This window comes from Sander lucioperca, chromosome 6, assembly GCF_008315115.2.
Source record: "Sander lucioperca isolate FBNREF2018 chromosome 6, SLUC_FBN_1.2, whole genome shotgun sequence".
NCBI lineage: Eukaryota > Metazoa > Chordata > Actinopteri > Perciformes > Percidae > Sander > Sander lucioperca.
This window is the reverse complement of record NC_050178.1, coordinates 19,969,929-19,991,854: the sequence shown is the minus strand read 5'-3', so window position 1 is coordinate 19,991,854 and position 21,926 is coordinate 19,969,929. Positions and strand designations below refer to the sequence as shown.

Below are 21,926 nucleotides of genomic sequence, written 5' to 3'. Positions count from 1 at the left end.
GTGTCTATGTTAATTACAGTCATTAAGTCATTAGAAATACTCATTTTTGAGTGCATTAACGAAGTAATCATATAAAATGAATGTTGACAACGCTGCACTGTTCATTAAGCTCTTTGAACAAGGGATGCATAAAAACGTCACCAGTTACTGTCGCTGTTATCTTAGTTTTTCTCAATTGTTTACACACATTTTCTGAAAGCATGCCTCATATTCTCAGAACTCTACACACAAATCAAAAAACACACACACACACAATAGGCAAAACCCCTCAATTCTCCTGCAAAATGAAACTTTACATTCTAAACATTGTTATTTCTTCTCAAAATGGTATTTTGTTTTCAAATGACACACACAAACCATCCTATGAACAGACATTTATAAGAACCAGTTGAACACTGATGTGCTCAATGTAAAACACTGAAAACACTTCTCCATTCATCATAATGACTTAAGCCTTTTTTTTGGTTCAGTGTTACACTTACTACAGACAAATCTCAAATATTTGAGAATATTGTTCTTATACTCAGAAAACACAAATACACGGTAACAAATATATTTTATTTTTCCCACAAAAACAATGTACATCCCATTCCAAACCAACACAAAGTTGTACATACAGTGGTCTACATACAAAACAGAAGAATTTACTGTATACAGTTACATAAAATAATACCGTAATAAATTTTCTTTTTTAAAAAAACCTATGCTGCATCCTCTCTTCTGTTTCGGTCTGGCCACAGCACCTCATCTACATCACAAGCAATGTTCTCCCTGGCCAAGCAGCGGGGGAAATATCGCCTAGCATGGCGATTCCAGCCATGAAAAGCATCAGCTGCTATATCTCCACATGCGTCTTCCATAGCTTGGAGAAGAGGTACACGCGTTTGTGGATTTCTGTCATACACTTTCCATCTCCAGGCAGAAAAAAATTCCTCAATAGGATTGAGGAATGGAGAATATGGAGGGAGATAAACAACTAAAAAGCGTGGGTGGGCAGTGAACCAGTTATGAACCAGAGCAGCCCTGTGGAAACTTACGTTGTCCCAAATGACAACATACTTGAGCTGCTCTGGGCCATCTACCTAATCTGGTGGAGTGTGTTGTGTAGGGTGTCCAGGAATGTGATCAGATGGGCAGTGTTGTAGGGACCAAGGGTAGCATGGTGAAGGATGATGCCTTGGTGGGTAATCGCTGCACACATCGCGCTGGCCAGGAACTTCAACAATGGCACGCTGGCCGATGATATTCCTTCCCCTCTTTCGTCTTTTTGTGAGGTTGAATCCAACCTCATCAATGAAGATGAACTGGTGCTCCGCTGCAGCCACCTCTAGCTCGAGGACTCTCTGAAACACACAACAAGATCAGAAATAGACATGAGTGGTCACTATTGTGGAGCACAATCATTATGATTACAATACTGAAATATGTATAATTTATACAGTGTTGAGAGTATGCATCAATTGTGGGATTGTATAGGACTCACTTGCACATAGTTATGTCGCAATTCTTTGACTCTTTCTGAATTGCGTTCAAATGGCACCCTGTAGACCTGCTTCATCCTCAGATTATTTCTGCGCAAGACACGGTCCAGTGTTGATAAGCTTACCCTATCAATGTTTTGAAACATCTCATTGTTTTCTAGTATTTTTCTTTGTATTTGCCGTAATGTTATGGCGTTATTTTCTAGGACCATGTTGATTATTTCAGTTTCCTGTTCAGGAGACAGAAGACGTTCCCGACCACCTTGTGTTGGTAATCTTTCAGTTCTGCCAAACAAATAGTAAAATGCTGTAAATACAAAGTAGGAATACATTTCCCAAATACTTGAAACATACTTTATTTTTACAGTCCTACAGAACAGTCCACAGGCAATACTGTACTACTGTACTCACTGAGTACTGTATTGATATGTAGTACTGCAATTTTCTAGTGAGAGTATTTCTTACCTATTCTCATTTCGGAAAGTCCGGATGATGGATGCTACAATGTACCTGCTCAAATTTGGCTGTACTCTTTGCCCAGCTTCCCTCATTGTTAGACCATGGTTGACCACATGATCAACCAAAGTGGCTCGGATCTCATCAGAGATTACGGTCCTTGGCCTTCCCCTTCCTCGTCCTCGTCCTCGTCGTCGTCGTCCTCCTCCTCCTCCTCCTCCTCCTCCTCCTCCTCCTCCTCCTCCTCCTCCTCCTCCTCCTCTTACTCTCACTCCTCTGGCTCTGCCTCTGTTTCCAATGTTGGCATCCATTGCTCCAAAACAGAAGAGCTCACCTGTTGCCCTTTGCCCATGTGATGAGTCAGTGTTCATATTTGAATGTCAGTGTGTTTCTTGTGAAAACAAGAGATTTTCTGCATGAAAATTGTGCCAAATGCAGACAAATTGTGTGCAGTGTTTTGAAAAAAAGTGTGTTTTAGAACTGCAATTTGAGTGTAAAGCAGGAATTGTGCTTGTAGTTTAGCAGAATTGGTTAAGGGGGTTGGTGCATGGGTTACATGTTATGCTCATTGTGTCTCAAGTACCAGTAATTGTGTGTAAACAATTTAGAAAAACTGTAACACTCACTGCTTCCACTTATTCAGAAATCTTCTATTTACACACACTGAAATTAAATGCTTTATTTGTAGTAATAGGGCAATGGAAATGTTTGTATTTATTTTTTGAAATGCCATGCTATCGCAGAGATTGGATATATAGCAGATTTAATAAAAGTTGAAGTTAGTTCAGAGCTAACTAGTAGAGGTCTTCATGAGTCCAAAATGTTGGTCCTATTTTCACCTCTTACACCAACGCTAACACAATCTGCCAATTTGATGATGGATTGATAGAACATACCACTTTTCTATCCAATATATATATATATGTGAATCATGTGACTTTTTACGGTTTTTACTCAAAATACTGAAGAAAAAAAATACAGTGAGCTCCTGCGAGTGGAGGCATGGCCTGCCTCCACTCGCAGACCGTTCCCCAATATGTGAAATACCAACGTTTTTGCACATGCGGCTGGACCGGCTATCAAAAAAAAGAACTGAGAAGCTCAGATTACAGCACACACAGAGAATGAACTCTCATTCTCTGCTCAGGACGCCATTACTCCACTGTATCTTTACATAGCAAATGTGTTTGCTGCTATATTAATGTTCTGATGATAAAGTACAGACCCTTTCAGTGAAACATACAGACGAGCTAAATAAATAAATGTGGACACAAAAATGTACTTAAAATGGTCTCTTCTATTTAATATGTTGGGTGTAAACTTAAATGAGTGAAGTTAAAGATTGAGATGAGTCAATAAATTGGAATGTTGGAAGAAGAAGATTTACACCAGTGCTACATAACTAGTCACTTACAGTCACACAGTGGAAACTGCTGTCGGATAAAACTCCACACTTCAGAAACTCGAGGTGGCTTCTTGCAGGTGGTGTTTTGTCAGCAAAAAAAGAACTAATGAAATTCAAATCTGCAGCCATTATACAGCCAACTTAATGATCACCACGTGTGCGTGTGTGTGTGTGTGTGTGTGTGTGTGTGTGTGTGTGCGTGTATGTGTGTGGGGTGCAAACATCCCCACAAAGTATCAAAACTATTGTTCACACACACACACACACACAAAATACACAGCCACAGGCCTTGAGTGGGAGCTGGTCTGACTAAGCTGTCATAAATGTATCTGATTGAACGATTGGCTGTCACGCAGGGCTGCGATTAGCTGACAGTCTGTGATGACCTCATTAGACATCACTTCCAGTCCAGAGGGAGGAATCCATCCCAGAATCCATCACATGAATCCTGATCTGCTCAGTTGACTGCTTATTTATGAAAGTCTGCATGATGCCCTTATATTGAACTTTGCACCAAACAATACATACAGATGATATACAGTTTACATACAATGCATACATTATTACATATATTATGTAAAATATAGATAATAAAAGCAGAATACCATACGAGGCAGCCCAGCAGGCCAGAAGCAGCCTGCCGGGCTGAGGTTACTGAGTCAGGATACTGACTCATTCATCACTGAATGCCAATGGATCAGGAAAAGCTGAATCAATCATTGTCTAATCAGTTTAACATTTAACAACAGCAACATGGCAGGGTCAAGTACACAAACCCACACACACACACACACACACACACACACACACACACACACACACACACACCCTGGTTGTATTTCCTTACCTGTGTCTAGATTTACAGTGTTTTTTGTGGCTGTGTTTGTGTGAAAGTGTGTGTTCTGTTCTTGCAAGGGTCTTTTAGTGTAAACTGTGTAAACCTAGGCTGTATCTCAGTTCTCTTAAATTGAATCCACGTTGCCTCCACTTGCTTCCCTTCCTTGTGTCTTAGTCCATCCCACTGAGGAAGCACGGGAGAGACGGAGGAAATCATGCGAGGACAGAGGAAAGGAGGAAATGTGTTTATAGAGGGATGAGAAGTCCTTTCCTCTGAAACGTCACATGAATTCTTCAGCTGTTTGGGCGGAGTTAGCAACGGCTTTCAGCTGCACAGCATCCAGGAAGGCTGCTTTGTGATCCCTCAATGATCTATGCTCCTCGGGGGCAGGAATAAGAGCTTTGAGACGGCCTTCGAAGGAGGGCCAGAACGACTTCTGGTACAAGCGAGGAGCTATAAAATAAGAGAACTGAGATTCAGCCCTAGGCAGGTCCACAAAGGGTTGAGATGACCTCCGGAATCTTTAGAAGCTCAAGTCGGCGGCGGTGTGTACGTATTATGCTCAGGTTTCCAGCAGCACCTCAGTTCTTTCCTTGGCCTCCAAACCCTCTTGCACTTGATCTGTGTATTGGATCGGTGAGATCTTTTTAGGCCTAGTGCCTGGGAGGGCAGACACTTTTATCCAAAGCGACTTAACTTCTATGTCGCGCTCTTACCCCCCTAGCCCTCCTAGTATCCTTGGGGTCAATTTAACTCCATTCAATGTTTAACATCTCTAAAAAAGTGCTTGACATTTTTTTTGCTTCATATTGAATGACTTTTCCTAAGTTAATGGGGACAACTGGGTAAACATAAAATTAACATCATGATATATTTCCAATGTCCTGTATGCATTTTGTATGCATCAGTGTTCCTTGGGGTCAATTTGACCCCAGGCTGTTTTAGCTGTATAAAACATAGAAAATATGAACATTTTACAAAATGTAGCTGAGATTGTTTTGGCTGATATTGAGGTCACTTTCACATGCAGGTTGTTGCAATTTCACAATCTTCAATTCCCTGCCCCCCACACCACACACACACACACACACACACACACACACACACACACACACACACACACACACACACACACACGCACCCACCCTCTGTGAGGGAGGGAAAATATGGTTCCCGCACTCTGAGAGAGGGAAAATATTGTTTGTGTCTACGGAAAGCCGTTCCACTCCCTATTCAGCCCCATTGTACCGAATTTGGTTGCAGTTCCACCAGAGTTCCACTGGGGGTGATCGCGGTCCATTGCAAAATGAATGGGACTCTATGGAGCTAGACGGCTAAATTTGTCTCTTTCGCCTGATTGTCGGTGAGGAATCTCAGATTTGATTGTAGTTTTTGTAAGTTCAACATGGATTATAAGTTGAAAGTTGAATGGACGAGTACTTATGTCCTTTCGATTTCTTACAGATTGAGTCGTTGTTGCCCATAACACGGTAGCATTCTGCTAATGAATGCTGATTGGTCAGTGAAGGACTGATTACGATTGGAGATCCTGCTTGATGGCATCCGAAGCAGAACCAGAATGTCAGAGTGAATATTTCGGCGTAGTCTTTAAAACATTAGCAAACCTCTTTCTAGCACGTGTATTAACAGGGAGAGTCTAACCTGTCAGCTGTGTTGTCGATGCCTCGAGAGGGACTCAGAGCTGGCCGTAAAGCAGTATCTCTGGCCGTATATGTGTATGACGTCATTGACATTTTAAAAGGCTTTTTAGAGCAAAAAAGGCACTTTAAAAAAATCTAACACCCAGTAGTGTGTTCTGTTGTCTCTCAACCACCAACAGACACGCTACCTTCCAAAAATGTTTGAAAATTGTGTTGTTGTTTTTCTATGGTTGAATTGACCCTGAACATAATACATCTTGCTATTCTTTATAACAGAAATAGTTTTTCTTTCCAAATGTTGTAAATAACAAAAAGCTGTATTAAAACCTTAAAACACAAAAACATATTTTTCAATTTAAGTTGAATCAGGGAGATTTTGTAGTGATTTTCATATGTTTCAATAGTCACGTAATAGACATTTTTTTTTCCAGTTTAGGCTGTCAACATTTTCCAGTTGCCAGTTTAGGCTATCAACATAAAAATTTGGTAAAGGTTTTTTAATTACCAACATTTTCTGGAGGTTTCAAATCCTGGGGTCAAATTGACCCCAAGGATAACAGATATTAGTAAATTCGAGGATAACAGGAGGGCTAGACAGGGGTGTAACACACACAGTTATTAATAAAGGGTCAAGTGGGCAGGGTTTACTAACAGGTTACTGCTCAGACCATGACAATATTAATATATTGGATATGACTTTGTGTGTCTTTCTATCCATCAGTCCCTGAATTATGATTAGTTGGTGCAGGCAAAATGGAGATGTGTGTTTGTCTATCTCTGTGAATTATGGATAGCTGTAGAGGGCAGGGAACTAAAACTGTGTGTGTGTGTGTGTGTGTGTGTGTGTGTGTGTGTGTAAGTGAATTATGGTTTGCTATGTGTGTCTGTAAGTACGAAATAACTAATGCTTGCAGGGTAGATGGGCGCAGAACAGAGCAACAATTACAATTGTAGAGTCATTCCTCAGCTCAAGGTTGGCAGGGCAGACACACGCACACGCACACACACACACACACACACACACACACACACACACACACACACGATTACTCTGTTGTGATTGTCCTGTCCCACCCAAAAGTCCTCATCATATCCTCCACCTGGCAAAGAGTCACAAAAACGTGATTTTATTTCTGGACTTGTGAGGACCTTCACTACCCTTGCCCAAAATCATCCCCACATTTTCATACTTTACAAAAAATATATATCAACATTTGAACATTCACATGATAAATGTATGTAGTATGATTAAATAAATCATACTACATACAAATATGACTTGTGACGTTCATATTTGCATTTAATTCAATTCCCCAGATGCGAAGAAGGGCAGAGCTACAGGGGTGGCCAGGGGGTGGCTGGCAGAGGCGACTGTCAACATTTCTTGTTGGAGACTCAATCTAAAAATAAACCACAGAGAGACTACTTTTTGAGATTGGCATTTCAAAACCATTGCTCACGCCTGTTTTTTTCATTTTGTACGATGTGACTTGTGCTCATATAACAACAGGTATCAATATCACCATGTGGATGTTGCATTACCTTACCTGAAAAAAAACATTCTACTAATCAGTTGATTTTAGTCAAGCCTTGAAACATATGGTGCACAGCATAGCAGGAATTGAAAATGTTGCAAGGACAGAGGAACTACTTACAACTTTTATCAACGAACATAACAAAGAGGGAACACTCTGGAAAAACAGCACCCTCCTCTTGATTTGTACCATTGGGCACCAAATCTAATCATGATTCACAATGCAAAATGTGCATAGGCCAATAGAGTTATGCATACATAACTTTACACTTCCTATTGTTTTACTAAACATACTGTGTGTTCTGTATGTTGTGTGTCCAATAGCTTGTTTTTTCCGTTACAGATGACATCATGAACTTGAAAATGCACAGACACACACAAGTGCGCACACACACACACACACACACACACACACACACACACACACACACACACACACACACACTCACTCACTCACTCACTCACTCACTCTCTCTCTCTCTCTCTCTCTCTCTCTCTCTCTCTCTCTCTCACACACACACACACACACACACACACACACACACACACACACACACACACACACACTAAAGTAAAGTTGTGAAAGGTCGTCCCATTCCTCTGAGGATTGTGGTTAAGTCCATGTTTATCCTGTTTGCAGCCAAGCATGGAGGGCAAGGGAGCAATATAGCTCACCCTCTAGCTCTCATTAGCAAGGGTGTCAGTGTGTGTATGTATGTGTGTCAGTGTGTTTGTTCATACAAAATAAAGGCGAAAATAGGCCATTCTCTTCTGCCATCACTGCCACAATAAAACATTATACTTTTCCCATCTTCCACATTTTATACTTTACCTATTTCTGCTCTGATGCTGCAATTTCATAACCTGACATCATAATTAAACTCGTAAGTAAGACATTTTTTCTTTAATATTAAAACTTCTTAAAACGTCTTCCCCCCCAAAACACTCCAAGAAGTTTTGATTGGCGGCACCCTCTAGTGGCTGTAGTATTTATAACAAAGCAGGAAGTAAGGTGACGACATATAAGAGCACCAAATTTCCACATGAGGAAGCCGGTTGGGGTAGGGTGATGGGGGGTTTGGGGGGTTGTGGGGTTGGGTCAACAAACACAGGACTTTCAACCAGATAGTGGGGTTAGAGTCCCGTAAACCAGTGGCGCAAAAAATGGGTATGCCGTGAGCTCAGAGCAAGCAGGTACGAGTAGCGAAGTAGAGTAGTATGGAAAAAGAAAAAGAACAAAGCAAAACAGCTGATGGGGCGAAAAATAGAAAAAGAAAGAGGGAAAAGGAGATGACATATTAAGGGATGTGACAGCAGTTAAATAAGTGGATGGTGAAAGGCAACAGGTAGGATTTAAAGTGTGACGTCTGTGCTTGGAGGCTTGCAAATATTCATGTTAACAGACTAGCTAGCGTTTGCTAACACTGGGAATGTAGCAGCCAGCTTAGAATATGCAAAACCGAGGTCGCTGAGCTGAAAACTGATAAATATAAGGTAGCATGTACAATAAATGACAAGAATCTGGAGAACATAACTAATGCAATAACTCTGGTTTATCATGGAATCATGCATAGATTTGCTACCAAACTTGGAGGCTTGCAAATATCCATGTTAACAGACTGGCTAGTGTTTGCTAACTTAATGCAAACCAATGTTGCTGATAACGACATTTAGATTTTGGTTAAACCCTATGGTACCAATCCCATGCATGCATATCTCAATTTTATTAAGGTCAAATAACAACTGGTAAATATAAGGTAGCATGCACAATAAATGACAAAAAGAAAAAAAATAATAAATAATATATATATTTAAAATACAAAATTATAAATGTAATTTCAACAGCAGCACAACCTTACTGCATAATAGTTGTCTTATCTGATGCCATCACTAGGCTGATTTAAGAATTGAATTTAGGCTGCTATATTTAACAGTGAGTTCGTTTCATTCAAGTGTGAGTATGGTGGATCAGGAAAGGCAGGGGAAGGCAACAGGTAGGTCTAACATTAGGTGGAAGTGTAGGGGGAGCCACTTGATACCAACAGATTCATTTCTTAATATTATTAATATGGAAAAACTAATGAAAAACCTATTACATAATGTTTGTTTGACAATATGTCTTAGTGGAGAAGAACACAGGCAAGGAGTGAATGAGACAGACATGAGGTCGGCGATGGCATCAAGTAGAGATGAGACCAGTGATGACATCAGGTAGGAGTTCTATTAGTTAGACCACACAAAACTAAATATCCAGTATGGTTTGAAGTTCTTTTGACCAACCTATTCACTGTGTCCTTTTTGGGGGAAAAATAGTGCAGACAGAGATGGAAGGCCACTCACCACTCAAATCACATCAACCAGGGGTGATTAGGTTGCCAATTGTCACAATTTGGTTGCCAAGGGCAACCGGGCGACCGTTAACGTTGCTGATATACTTTGACCAAAATTGTTGCTGCACACCCCTCTGACACTTGGTAGTTGCGCCCCCGCCGTAAACGGAGAGTTTTTTTTAACTTTATAAACTTCACATCAGCATCACGTGCGTAACCGGAAGTGAAGTATTGTAGTGAAGTAAAGTGAAGTAAAGTAATTGATTTTAACCCAAACCATGATCTTTTTACTAAACTGACACGGTCCAGTTGGTCACTTAGGACAGAAGACAAACTACTTCTCTCATTTAAGGTGGTTTATTAAAGCTGGAATAATAATAGAAACTTGTATGCAAGGACTCGTCCGGTTTGAGAAGCCACAGTCAGCGGATTTGCTGTTACTCTGTCTCACTTCGCCCCAAAAAGAACCAACCATTACAGTTCAATATGTGAAAAATGTGCAGGCTATTGTGATTGGTTAATACTAAATACTAAGGCAGGAGGCAACCGTGGTTTAAACTTTGGTGCTTCCTGGTTGGTGCACAGACTGGTCCCAGTCTCTTGGCACTCAATCCATCCAATGATTGAGGACAACACCCTGAAAAAAGATTTCCCGCTCTCCCCCCCGGGTATTGTTCACTCGTTTAGCAGAGGGTGTCAGTTTATTTCATGAAGAATTCAAACTATTTCTAACCATTCTTAACTGCCCCCTCACCCTCAAACGTCAGTGCCTTAAGTGTGAATACATGCATTACTTACGTGTGTGTGTGTGTGTGTGTGTGTGTGTGTGTGTGTGTGTGTGTGTGTGTAAATGTATCACTATGTGTATGTGTTATTTTGCCAGGAACAGCCATTCTTTTAAGATGACTGTTCTCTACAGTACTAGTAAATATTCCTAACTTAATGTCTAACATAACTTAAACATAACCAAATTGTGGCGGTTTCACAACGTTAAAGACCGTCGTTCTTTGGTTTAGATATGAGGTCGAGAGTTACAGAAACTGGGGATTACATCCAATAATATTTATGCAAAGTACTCATTTTGCCAGACCATCCACACGCTGTGGAGCGGAGGAGGGTCTTGCTACTCCACACAGCATTCCAGGATGGGAGAAAAACGTACTCCAATCACAATCGTCTTGGGCGGTGCTAAGCGCCGGACGGAGCCGCTGTAAAATAGTTGTGCGAGAGAAAACTCAGATTGGCAGATAGTCTAGCTAGCTGTCTGGATTTACCCCGCCGAGATCTGAAGAGCAGTTAACCATAGTCCTCATAAATCCACCAGAGTTTAGAATGCCAACAAAAAAGAAAACGGAAGGAAACAGAAACCGGCGAAAATAAATGCATCCGGCGGATTTTCCTGCGGCACTGGAGCAATCCCAGAAGTGGAACGTCAAGGATATAGACTAATGCAAAGAGACCTGTTGTAGAGCAATATGGTTTGTTTGTCACATGATTTCAACAGAGAAATTCTGTATACTATCAGGTCAAGCCTTTTCATTTGTCGATGGCCATGAAATCCCATGAGCAGTGCAGTTGCTGTATTTCTCTTACTGTAATATGTCCATTAAAATATATCAATGCGGTCACAGTATTATCAGCTGGGTGCTGTAACCTCTTGAACTTTGTCATTTCCTCTGCTTATTGTCTACTAACTGGAGCTTATGCCACTGTTGCACTCTAAGAGTTTCACTCGATGGACTAACGAGAACATGTGTTTTTACGGTTAGTTGATATTTGTTTTATTGACTTACTGTAGTTACTTTTTTGTGTAAATTGGAATTCTGTGAGTTGTTTTTCACCTTTGGCAATGCTTAATGTTCAGCAAACATGATATAGGCTGTGTGTGTGTGTGTGTGTGTGTGTGTGTGTGTGTGAGAGAGTCTGTGCGTGAATGTGTGAGTGTGCACATCCATAAAATTACTGTTGTCATTTTGCTGCAGACATATATCAAATTCTGACCTTAGCTGTCACACACACACACACACACACACACACATTAAAAAGTAATGGGTATATCCAGAGTCTTGTTAGTGTAGTGACCCAAGTCAGCATCAATGTACTGTATCGCTTGTGTGTGTGTGTGTGTGTGTGTGTGTGTGTGTGTGTGTGTGTGTGTGTGAGAGAGAGAGAGAGAGAGAGAAAGATTCAATGTGAAACATATTAGATGTTTCAATATTCACTGGTCTCTCCTTGAGGCCTCACATATAGAAGGGAAGCGGTCACCTCTCTGTAGCACACGGGTTGCAGCTGACAGAATTGATTTGTATATTCTAACTAACACTGTTTATTGGGTTTTCCTGGCATATTGGAAGAAATAGTCAGCTGGAACACCATGGAAAACATCCAACTTATAAATTTGTCCTTTGTTGAAGTGTGTACATTATGAGACAACTTTATGTTGTGGGTGGAGAGACTGTCTTCATCAGAGTGACTGGACTCTGATACACAATGTGTAGAAAAGCTGCTTTTGTTCTTAATGAATAACAGAGAAAAACATTACGGGCTATATTACCAAAGAATCGGGATCTGTATTTTTTGAGATGCTGAGATTATTAAACCATAGTTAATGATACATAAAAAGGGGTAAGGAATTAAAATACATTAAAGAAGATACAATATACAATACATACAACAATATTTGTACTCATCCCTGATGTCATATGAATGTACTGTGTTAACAATGAAATCAGTCGCCTTTTCTCTCTCTCTCTCACTGTCTTTTCAAAATGACTTTTCCCTTCAAACCTAATCGAATACACAAATCCGCAGAGCGCTGGGTTAAGGTCACATCTGTTTGCATGTTTCAGACGCACCGTTTGTCAAAATAAACCCAGCCAAAGAGAAAAGAGATTGTTATTAAGAAGCTATTATCACATCCGAGGCCCCGGAGAGATGCAACGTGCCACTTAAAGGACAAAACAGAATAATTCTCCACAAATTATAGGCTTAAAGACGGCACAGCGACTATGTCTGCAGGAAGGCATGTGGCCTATTTGTGTCTGGATCTGGTGCGTGTAAATGCACAATGCAAATAAAGAGGTATTAGATGAGAAATCTAAGAAAGGAAATAGGTAAGAAGGGAAAGAAAAAAATAAACGGATCCAAAATGATACAAAGTCACAGCTAAGCAGGCGATGAAAGAAATTGAGAAAGCCACCTGAAAAACTTTCATTTTAAAACTGTGAGAGTGTTGTGTGAAGAACACTTGCCACTGGGCGCTAACATGATGATATGGACATGTAGGATATATGTGATTGCGGTCACAGCAGAGGGGGGTCCGGACACGCTGATCAGCAGAGCCTTAGATAGGATAGATACAGACTCATCGCCTCGCACAGGCAATGCTGAAACATGATTTAAATTTCAAGGTCTTTACAGTAGATCACTGTATCACTCACACAGCTAGTGTATTTACTGAATTGGTTCCAAACATTAAAGGAGAAATAGGATTCCTGCAGCACCAAAGCCTTAAGTGCCCACAAAATGTCTGCAAGGTGGTTGAGTTCAGGCTGTTGTCATGAACCTTTTCTACATATAGCTACGAAAAGTAATAGCACTGTAATTTGCATGTATACCACTGTTGGGAATCGGTAAGGGTACAGATTCAATTATTGGCAAATTATCAAAGATGTTTTATCAATATTAATAAAGTTATGAATATGTGTATTCATAACTTTACCAAATTGACAAACAATCAAAACGGGGCACCATCCTGGAACCAGGGACCAATAACTGAACTGTGAAACAGTCTCATAGGTGACGTTCCCTTTCCCTTTAAAATACAGATCTTAATTAATTTGATTAATTTATCTGGTATCTTTTAAAGGAACAAAAGGAATGGTGAAATTCAAGCACAGACCTGTTTAACCAGCCCTTATTACAACAAATACACAAATAATCACAAACAACTGCTATTTAAAGTATAATATGATTTATTTAACTTTCAAATCATTAATTGTCAATCAATAGTTCTTCAATCAATAAACCTACATATTTGTTACAAACTACAACAAAAGCAAAACCAACAGACATGCAGCAGACATGTCTGCCACGTGATCAAGACGGCGGATGATGCACCGCCGGAAGTAAGACAGTTTTGTAGTTCAATACAAAAACATCAAAAATGGCTGCTCGCGTGAGCTACACAAAACTATTTAACCCCAAGAGGGCGGTAGTGGGGCTGGGTTGCAGCGCCATGTGGCTATGGCTAGCCGTTAGCTGTTCAAGCTAACGTGTTTGTGTGTGTGTGTAACAAGAAAGAAAGCACATTTAAAGAGAAAGAAAAGACACTTTGGATCTTGACTATCGATAATAACCAGTCCTCTCGTTCACTCAGGTCTGGACTAACGTGAAGTTAGGGCAGGATCTGAGAGTTTTGTCTGAATGAGGGGATGTTTATTATACAAACTCTGGTGAGCTAAACAGCTGATTTTCCGCGGAGATACACAGCTCTGTCTGCCGACACAGGTGGTGGTCAGTCATGCCGCGGTACTGTAGTTTGACTGACATACGTAGGATTTATTATCTCGCTCAGTACAGTAACTAACTTCTCCACGGCGGGAGATAGCAATTGTAGCATTTACAGTTTAACTAAGCTGCCCAGAACAATAAAGCCTTACTTAGTTTGCAGTCCGTTAGTTCGTGTTTTCTCCACGGTAACGGAACGAACTCCGGCCCACTCGTCAGCGGTGCACAGAAAAGGTTGTTGATTCCAAGGGCAGTGAAAACAAGCTTGGTCGACTCGATGAGAGAAAAACATTGTTTTCCTCTTCTGCAGATATGAAAACACGGGGTGCGTGTTTCCCAGGATCCAAGATGTTCGCCTGAACACCGTAATAAATCCACTTTTCCGGGAAATGGAGCTATTTCGCACAAGCGCTTGCGCGCTCCCTGCAGCAATGGCGTTGCAATGGTAGACAATGATTCAGTGGTGACATGAAGTTTCATAGGCTCGGCCAGCTGGCCACGGCTTCATCCTGAGTTCAGGTTCCTCCAAACAATGGGAATTCACAGTTCTTTAGAAGGTGTGGACTACAGCGTCTTTAGTGTTTAGACCTCCACAGTTTGAAACCCCCTCCCCTCATGGAGTTCTCATAGAGGTGGGAACTTTCAGGCTGCTACAGTTACAGACAGACCTTTCACTTTGTTTGAAAAAGCCATGTCTCAGAAAGCCTTCTGGCTTCGGAATTGTGCAAGTCCGCAATCCCTTTGTTTGTGGCTACATGTCCCTCAGAGGTCAGTTTAATCCCCTTTCTGATGGTCCCAACACCACTTATTTAATACTGTATGTGCCACAGTGACAGCCACTTTATAAGAGTGCAGAGATGTGAATAGTGAGGGGGTCGGGTTGGATGGGTGGGTCATAGAACACAGGGCTTTCAAGAGGGGGAGTGGAGTTTGTGTCTCAGAAGAAGTCAAGGGGAAAAGACAAGAATTTCACCCAGGAAACAGGTGTTTGTGTCCCAGAAGAACTACTTAAGGCGACCAGTGTTTTAACCCAAACCACTTTTTTTCTAATCTTAAGGGACCATTCGGTATTTATGGAATGGACCACGGGAGGAAAATAGGGGAGGGTCATGTGTTTTTATTCTTTGTTGATGGGAGGGTCATCCAATTTTTTTTAGTCTAGGGGGGAGGGTCACCCAACTTTTGTATTAATGAGTAGAGCAAAATTTCAAAGTGGCTTGTTTGGTGCATATTTATCCATGTAGCTCCATGTAGCTCTCTCAGTCTCGGCCCCTATTGCTAGCAGATGGGCCCCTCCCTGTTTAGTAAGCCAGACCTGTAGCTTAGAGACCGTGGGGTTTCTCAAACTGAATAAATTCCGCTTGCACATATAAACACAAAGCTTTGCTAGCTCAATTGTGTTGTAACTAAGACATCTGCTGAAAAAAATAATTGTATTCATTAGCATGATTGCCATACTGTTTAGTTCAAAAACATCCAAAACACTGTACGAAAACATAGCTGACCAGATGCAAGCTTTTATTTTGAAAAGCCGAAACTCGCGCCGCGGACAGCACCAGCCAGCAGCCAGGAAGGCATGAGACGGGAGATATATCCTTTCGGTCCCGGTGATTATTTGTGATTATTTGTGAAAATGTGCAAACGACAGCCTTTTCAAGGCATTTGAGAAGGAAGGAGTGGTAGCAAGCAAGCTCCCAAATTGACGCTCATCTGAGAAATGGAGTTTTGGATAATGTTCAGCTTCGGCAAGCTTACCTATGCTAAAATATACAATGACTGAGGAAGCCTAGTGACGAGTCCATAGCAACCAGTGTTGAATTACCCAGTGTGCTTTGCTAAATGGTCTCAATGTTTTATTGTTTTATTTCATGTGAATACTAGTTCACTAGATGAGTAACTTAGTATTTGAAGTAATGCAGGAAGTGTGCATTTAGTTTCCATGCTTATTGTGTTTCCACAACAATGTTAGTGAGTAAATGGCCACCACACCATAACAGAGGAGTGTGATGCGTCAGATGAGAATGCAGAGGTTTAGCCACGTGTGTCATGGCTGTAAAAAAAAGCAAAGGGAATCAGTACATCTTTGCCAAGCACAAACCAGTATGATAAATTGTTGGGGAGGGTCATCCCATTTCTCCCAATCATTTTGGAGGGTCATCCAAAGTGTATTGCTGGTAAAGGGAGGGTCAGGTCTATTTTGACTAAAGGTCCCAAAACTCCTCCGGTGGCCCTTTAAATAAATAACAAATAGTCCCTAACTAGTCGTTTTGGTGCCTAAACTTAACTGTCGTCGCTGCTGCAGGACAATTACCTTTTGTCGGCTAAACTCAACTGAAACAGCCACTGAAACGACCGTAACCTCACTGTGCTCTGTAACCAGCTCACAGTCACCTTTTGTCGGCTAAATTTAACTGTAAAGGCCGCTAAAAAGGTGCAACTTTTACTTAGAAAGTAAAACGCCACTTCAATTTATTCCAAAATTAAAGATAATAAAGTCAATAAATGTTGGAAGTAATACCAAGACCTTGGTCTACAAAATGTTGACAGAAACACCCTGCTTCAAAATCGCTCAAAGAATACAAAAGTGATTTTTTTTCTATTTATCAAGCCATTCATTTAGCTGTTTTTGTCATGTCATTGTGTGCCAAAAACAAAAACCCATAACCTGAACCTTCCTGTTGTGTCTCGGGCTGTGTTGATTGACATACATTTAAATTCAAATTAACACAGTCTTTCATCTTGTGTAAACACATTGTGGAGCCCTTGAATCACCCTCCCACCACACCCCGGTGGCTCTCTCCAAAAACTTTAGATGTTTGTTGCTGGACATTGAGGAATCTCATTAACCTTTGGGAGGCTTTGTATTTTTTAAACTGTGGTCTTGGCGCTGGCAGGCAAGGTTCTGATAAGGCCCTTTTCACAGACTTTTGAGTGTTTATCAATATGTCAAGCTATTTTTGAAGTATTTGCATACTGATGAGGTCTCAGTGTTTGTGCTTTGATTCATAATCGAGAGATAGTTTCTCTTCTCTTTTTGTGTTTTCTTTTTATGTGTTTCTATTTGCATGCATTTCCTTCCCCTATAAACTAAATATCTGGAAATGGCATCTGAAGTTACCAAAATGCACCAAAGGTTTGGTATTTTGATTTAAAAATAAAAAATAAGCACAGCACTCTAATTTTTAATTTGTATGCTATATTATGGCTTTTCCTATGCTGTGTGGTCCTTAACTGTGATGACCTAGACATTTTTTGACATTCAAAATCACCAATTCTGAGAGTATATGGAACTGAACTGTGTAGCCACTGTGTGGATGCTATCTTTGGAGGATGCTATCTTAGGGAACCACAATCTGTGCCTCGCAACTCTGACATTCCAACACATTCTCACTCCTAGCTCGTCAAAAACCGACGCTCGGTCAGGAGCCTTTGGTATTAGACCAAGCATCAGTATTTGACGCTTGGCGCCTGGGACGCAAAACCATGACAGAAGCCCAAGTTTTGGAACAATAGTTATCCATATGAAGGTGGCTTTAAAAGGTAGTTGGTAACTTATGGTGACCTTTATTGGTGATCCGTACAAATGACAGTTTTTTGCAGAGCGCCAATTCGTAAACGTCTTCTATCCCCTTGAGTTATTGTGACAACATGCTTGTGCATACTTACCTCAAAAGTGTTAAAATCTCCTGAAACAAGGTTTTTTATGTGAGTGTGTCATCAGCGGATTACATTTGCAGCACAGAGAGACACACCACGTCATTGTGCATTTGTTTGTGTGTGCATTCTCTCATGCCTCAGAAGAGCTTTCATTCCTGACCTGCTCTACCCTTATAAAAGCACTCGCCATCCTCTCATGATTACCACTCATCACCAGCACAGCGTGAGCCCTTCCTGGTCTACTTTGTTTTCCCAAATCCCATTGAAGGATTACAGCCAAGTGCCTTCTGCTTCGCCTGCGTGGTTATCAAGCGCAAGCCATATTGACAGAAAAAAATTGGTCTATTTACCCATTGGCAAAAAGGAAGCAAAAAAGAATAATCTAAAAACTTTTTATCCTTGTGTCAAGTCCATCTGTCTTATAAGTGTAGCCAATATACGGTAAAAATGCAAGAGGCCTCTCATCTAAATTCCACAGTTTTGAGTGTTGTGAATGTGATTGGTGTGCTGGCAGGGTGGTGATTGATAGGCTGACTGGCACGCATAATGTAGCCTGAGGGAAGACACGGAGTACATTTTTCAACCACTGAGGAGACACTATTCAGAGTGACTCTGAATAAGATGTAATTCTATCAGAAACACTTCAAGCCTTAAACAGTGGGGAGTGCAAACATCAGAGGTGCAGTCCTCTGACTACAGTGACTGATGTTTTATGTTGAACATAATGAAATATGATTTGCAATAACTTTGGTCACTGATGCTTTATCCAGCTCTGCTTGACTCAACTCACGTTTGGTACCTGATGGAAAAAATGTTTAATAAAGTAAAGCATAAAGTCAACTATATCTGTGGGGATTTCAACATTGACCTATTAAATCCCAACTAACAAGAGTTTATTGAAACATTGTATAGTTTGAGTCTTTTTCCAAAAGTCACAAAACCAACCAGAATAACATGTAATGGTGCCACTCTGATAGATATTTTTTTACAAACAATATGGAAAGCAACTCTTTAAGTGGAATATTAATTGATTGAGTGATTAAGTGACCACCTGACAATCTTTATGACCCGTGATTGTAATTATAGTGGTAAAAGGGAGTGCAATGAGACTAAATACAGAAGAATATGAACTGAAGAAACTATATCTGCATTTAGAAATGTTAATAAAATATAATTGGAAGGAAGTAAGCAAGGAAGCTGACCTTAATAATGCTTATGAACTATTTTTAGACATATTTACAACTTTATAATAAAAACTGTCCGATAAAACAATATTGCAATAAAAGGAAATATTCAGAAAAACAATGGATGTCCAAAGGAATTAAAAATGCCTGTAAAAGAATACCCTTTATAGGAATTGTATAAAATATAGAACGAAAGAATCTGAGTTAAAATATAAGAAATATAAAAACAAATTAACTAACTAACATAATGAGGGTATGTAAGAAGGATTATTATAATAAATTACTAGAAAATAGCAAACATAATATGAAAGGAACATGGAATACAATAAACACCATTATTACAAAAGGACTTAATTGAATTATCTGGAAAACTTCAAGGATAATGACAAGACGTGGACAAATATGAATAAGGTGGTTGACGGCTTCAAAAATTACTTTGTTAATGTGGGCCCTAAACTGGCCAAAGATATAAATTACACAGGGATGAAATACTCTGTGAGTGACCATGTGGGGAAAAAAAACATACTCATTGCTTTCGGGAACTGTAGATAGCAAAGAAATTATAGAGATTGTAAGTAAAAGTAAGAACATTTCCTGACAAGATAAAAGTAGCTGAAGTCATTCCATTGTTTAAATCTGGTGACTCACATATTGTCACTAACTATAGACAGATATCCTATATAAACTATTTGTTACAAGGCTAGATCATTTCATTGACAAAAACAATTTACTAATGGACAATCAGAATGGATTCAGATGTGGTAGGTCAATGTCTATGGCACTTATTGAGTTAGTAGAAATATTAACAAATTGTATTGAAAAAAAAAAACTATGCAGTGGGGCTTTTCATTGATCAAAAAAATGCTTTGATACTGTTGATCATGAAATCCTGTTAAAAAAAATGGAAAGGTATGGCATCAGAGGTATGGCCTTTAACTGGATGAAAACTATTTTGAAAACAGGAGTCAGTTTGTTCAAATGGGTAATCACCGGTCAGTGAGCCTTAGCATTTCCTGTGTTGTTCCACAGGGGTCAGTTTTAGGCCCGAAATTGTTAATCTTTTACTTAAATGACATTTGCAAAGTATCAAATGTACTAAAATTCACTGTTTTTGCAGATGACACAAATATTTTTTGTTGTGGAGATAACTTGCAGCAGATGCTGGAAATGGTCACTAATGAAATTAATAAATTAAAACTTTGGTTTGATTCAAATAAGTTATCTTTAAAGGTCCCATGGCATGAAAATTTCACTTTGAGGTTTTTTAACATTAATGTGAGTTCCCCCAGCCTGCCTATGGTCCCCCAGTGGCTAGAAATGGCGATAGGTATAAACCAAGCCATGGGTATCCTGCTCTGCCTTTGAGAAAATGAAAGCTCAGATGGGCCGATCTCGAATCTGCTCCTTATGACGTCATAAGGAGCAAGGTTACCTCCCCTTTCTCTGCTTTGCCCGCCCAGAGAATTTGGCCCACCCATGAGAGAGAGGCATCATGGCTTTCAAACGAGCAAAGTGGCAGTTGGTCAAGGCCACACCCCCACTCTCCACCTTGCCCCCCCCTTCTATTGTGTACAATAGAATAGCTGTGAACTTGGTTTAGGGTGTTGTCCGTGTTTTCATCTTAAACTTTGACCCTCTCACTATGTGTTTTCACTTCATTAAAGTTAATTGGAACATCTTGGTCGCCTGAAAATGTCTTGGTCAGCCCAGTGTTTAGCGTTTAGCTAAGCACAGCGTCATGAAGCCATACACAACAGTGGCTTAGTCATATCGTCCTCGCCAGCTCCACCCTGTTTTTCCAAATATGGGCACTTCAGGCTTCAAAATACCAAGATAGCAACGCTGATGCGACGTCCATAATTTTTACCCTCTATGGTCCAGAGACAAGCAGCTTAAGTATGAATGTAAGTGTGAATGGTTGTCTGTCTTGATGTGCCAGCCCTGTGATTGACTGGTGACCTGTCCAGGGTGTCCAGGCTTGTAACGTATTTTTTAAAAACTAGTTGTGTTAAAGTGCTCATATTATGCTTTTTGTCTTTTTCTCTTTCCTTTATTGTGTTATATATCTTTTTGTGCACGTTATAGGTTTACAAAGTGAAAAAGCCCATGACGAACGTGCGTCACTTTGTAACACACATTATAATGCTCGCCTAGCTGCTAGCATGGCACTCCCTCATGCTCTGCAACTGACAAGCTAGCAGTACTTACTGAGCATGTGCGACTCCCAACAAAGATGGTACAGAAGTGAGATGCCTCACTCTGTAGCTAAAACAGAGAGCTCAACACACAGGGTGAAAAGAGGAGCTGCAGCAATGTGCAGTACAAAAAATATATGGTGTTTTCTGAAAATTAAACCACATAAACCTATTCTGGTACAACCTCTACATACAATTTTGAACCTGAACATTAGCATAATATGAGCACTTTAAGGTCAGCAGCATATCACTGTCGTCCTTGTGTAGCCTTAATACTACATTATTAAGAATGTTCTGATTTGTTACTGTTGACTGATAGACTGGAAAATACCATCTGTCCTCTTGATCACTCGATCAGTCACACTCTCTTAAACACACTCATAGACACAGGCAAATGAAAGATTTAAGCCCTGTAGATATATCTATTGTTGACACAAGCAGAGTTAAAGTCTGCGACACTCATCAACTTTGTAGAATTTGGCCCTGATGCCAGCGTGCCATCCAACCTCTGCCAGAAAATCAGAGGTAAATATTTGATGTCTGACAGTGTTATTTTTCTTATTCTTCTTTTTTGAAATCAACTTCAAATGTTTGGTTGGTTTTTAGAAGTGTTGTGTTCAGGGGGAAATAGGTGGACCCAAATGCAGAGGCAAGGCAAGCAGGCATGCAGGCAGGC

The 21,926-nt window shown here is 40.3% G+C and overlaps 1 long non-coding RNA gene across 1 annotated transcript; it reads right to left on the bottom strand.

Annotated features, from left to right (window-relative positions):
* Positions 1 to 252: 252 nt before the first annotated feature.
* LOC116034616 lies at positions 253 to 21,543 on the bottom strand. The gene is made up of 4 exons (XR_004101151.1): positions 21,530 to 21,543; positions 13,864 to 13,874; positions 10,044 to 10,045; positions 253 to 417 (listed from the first exon to the last, which is right to left on the bottom strand). It is a non-coding gene; the product is annotated as an uncharacterized LOC116034616 (long non-coding RNA).
* Between the last annotated feature and the right edge of the window lie 383 nt (positions 21,544 to 21,926).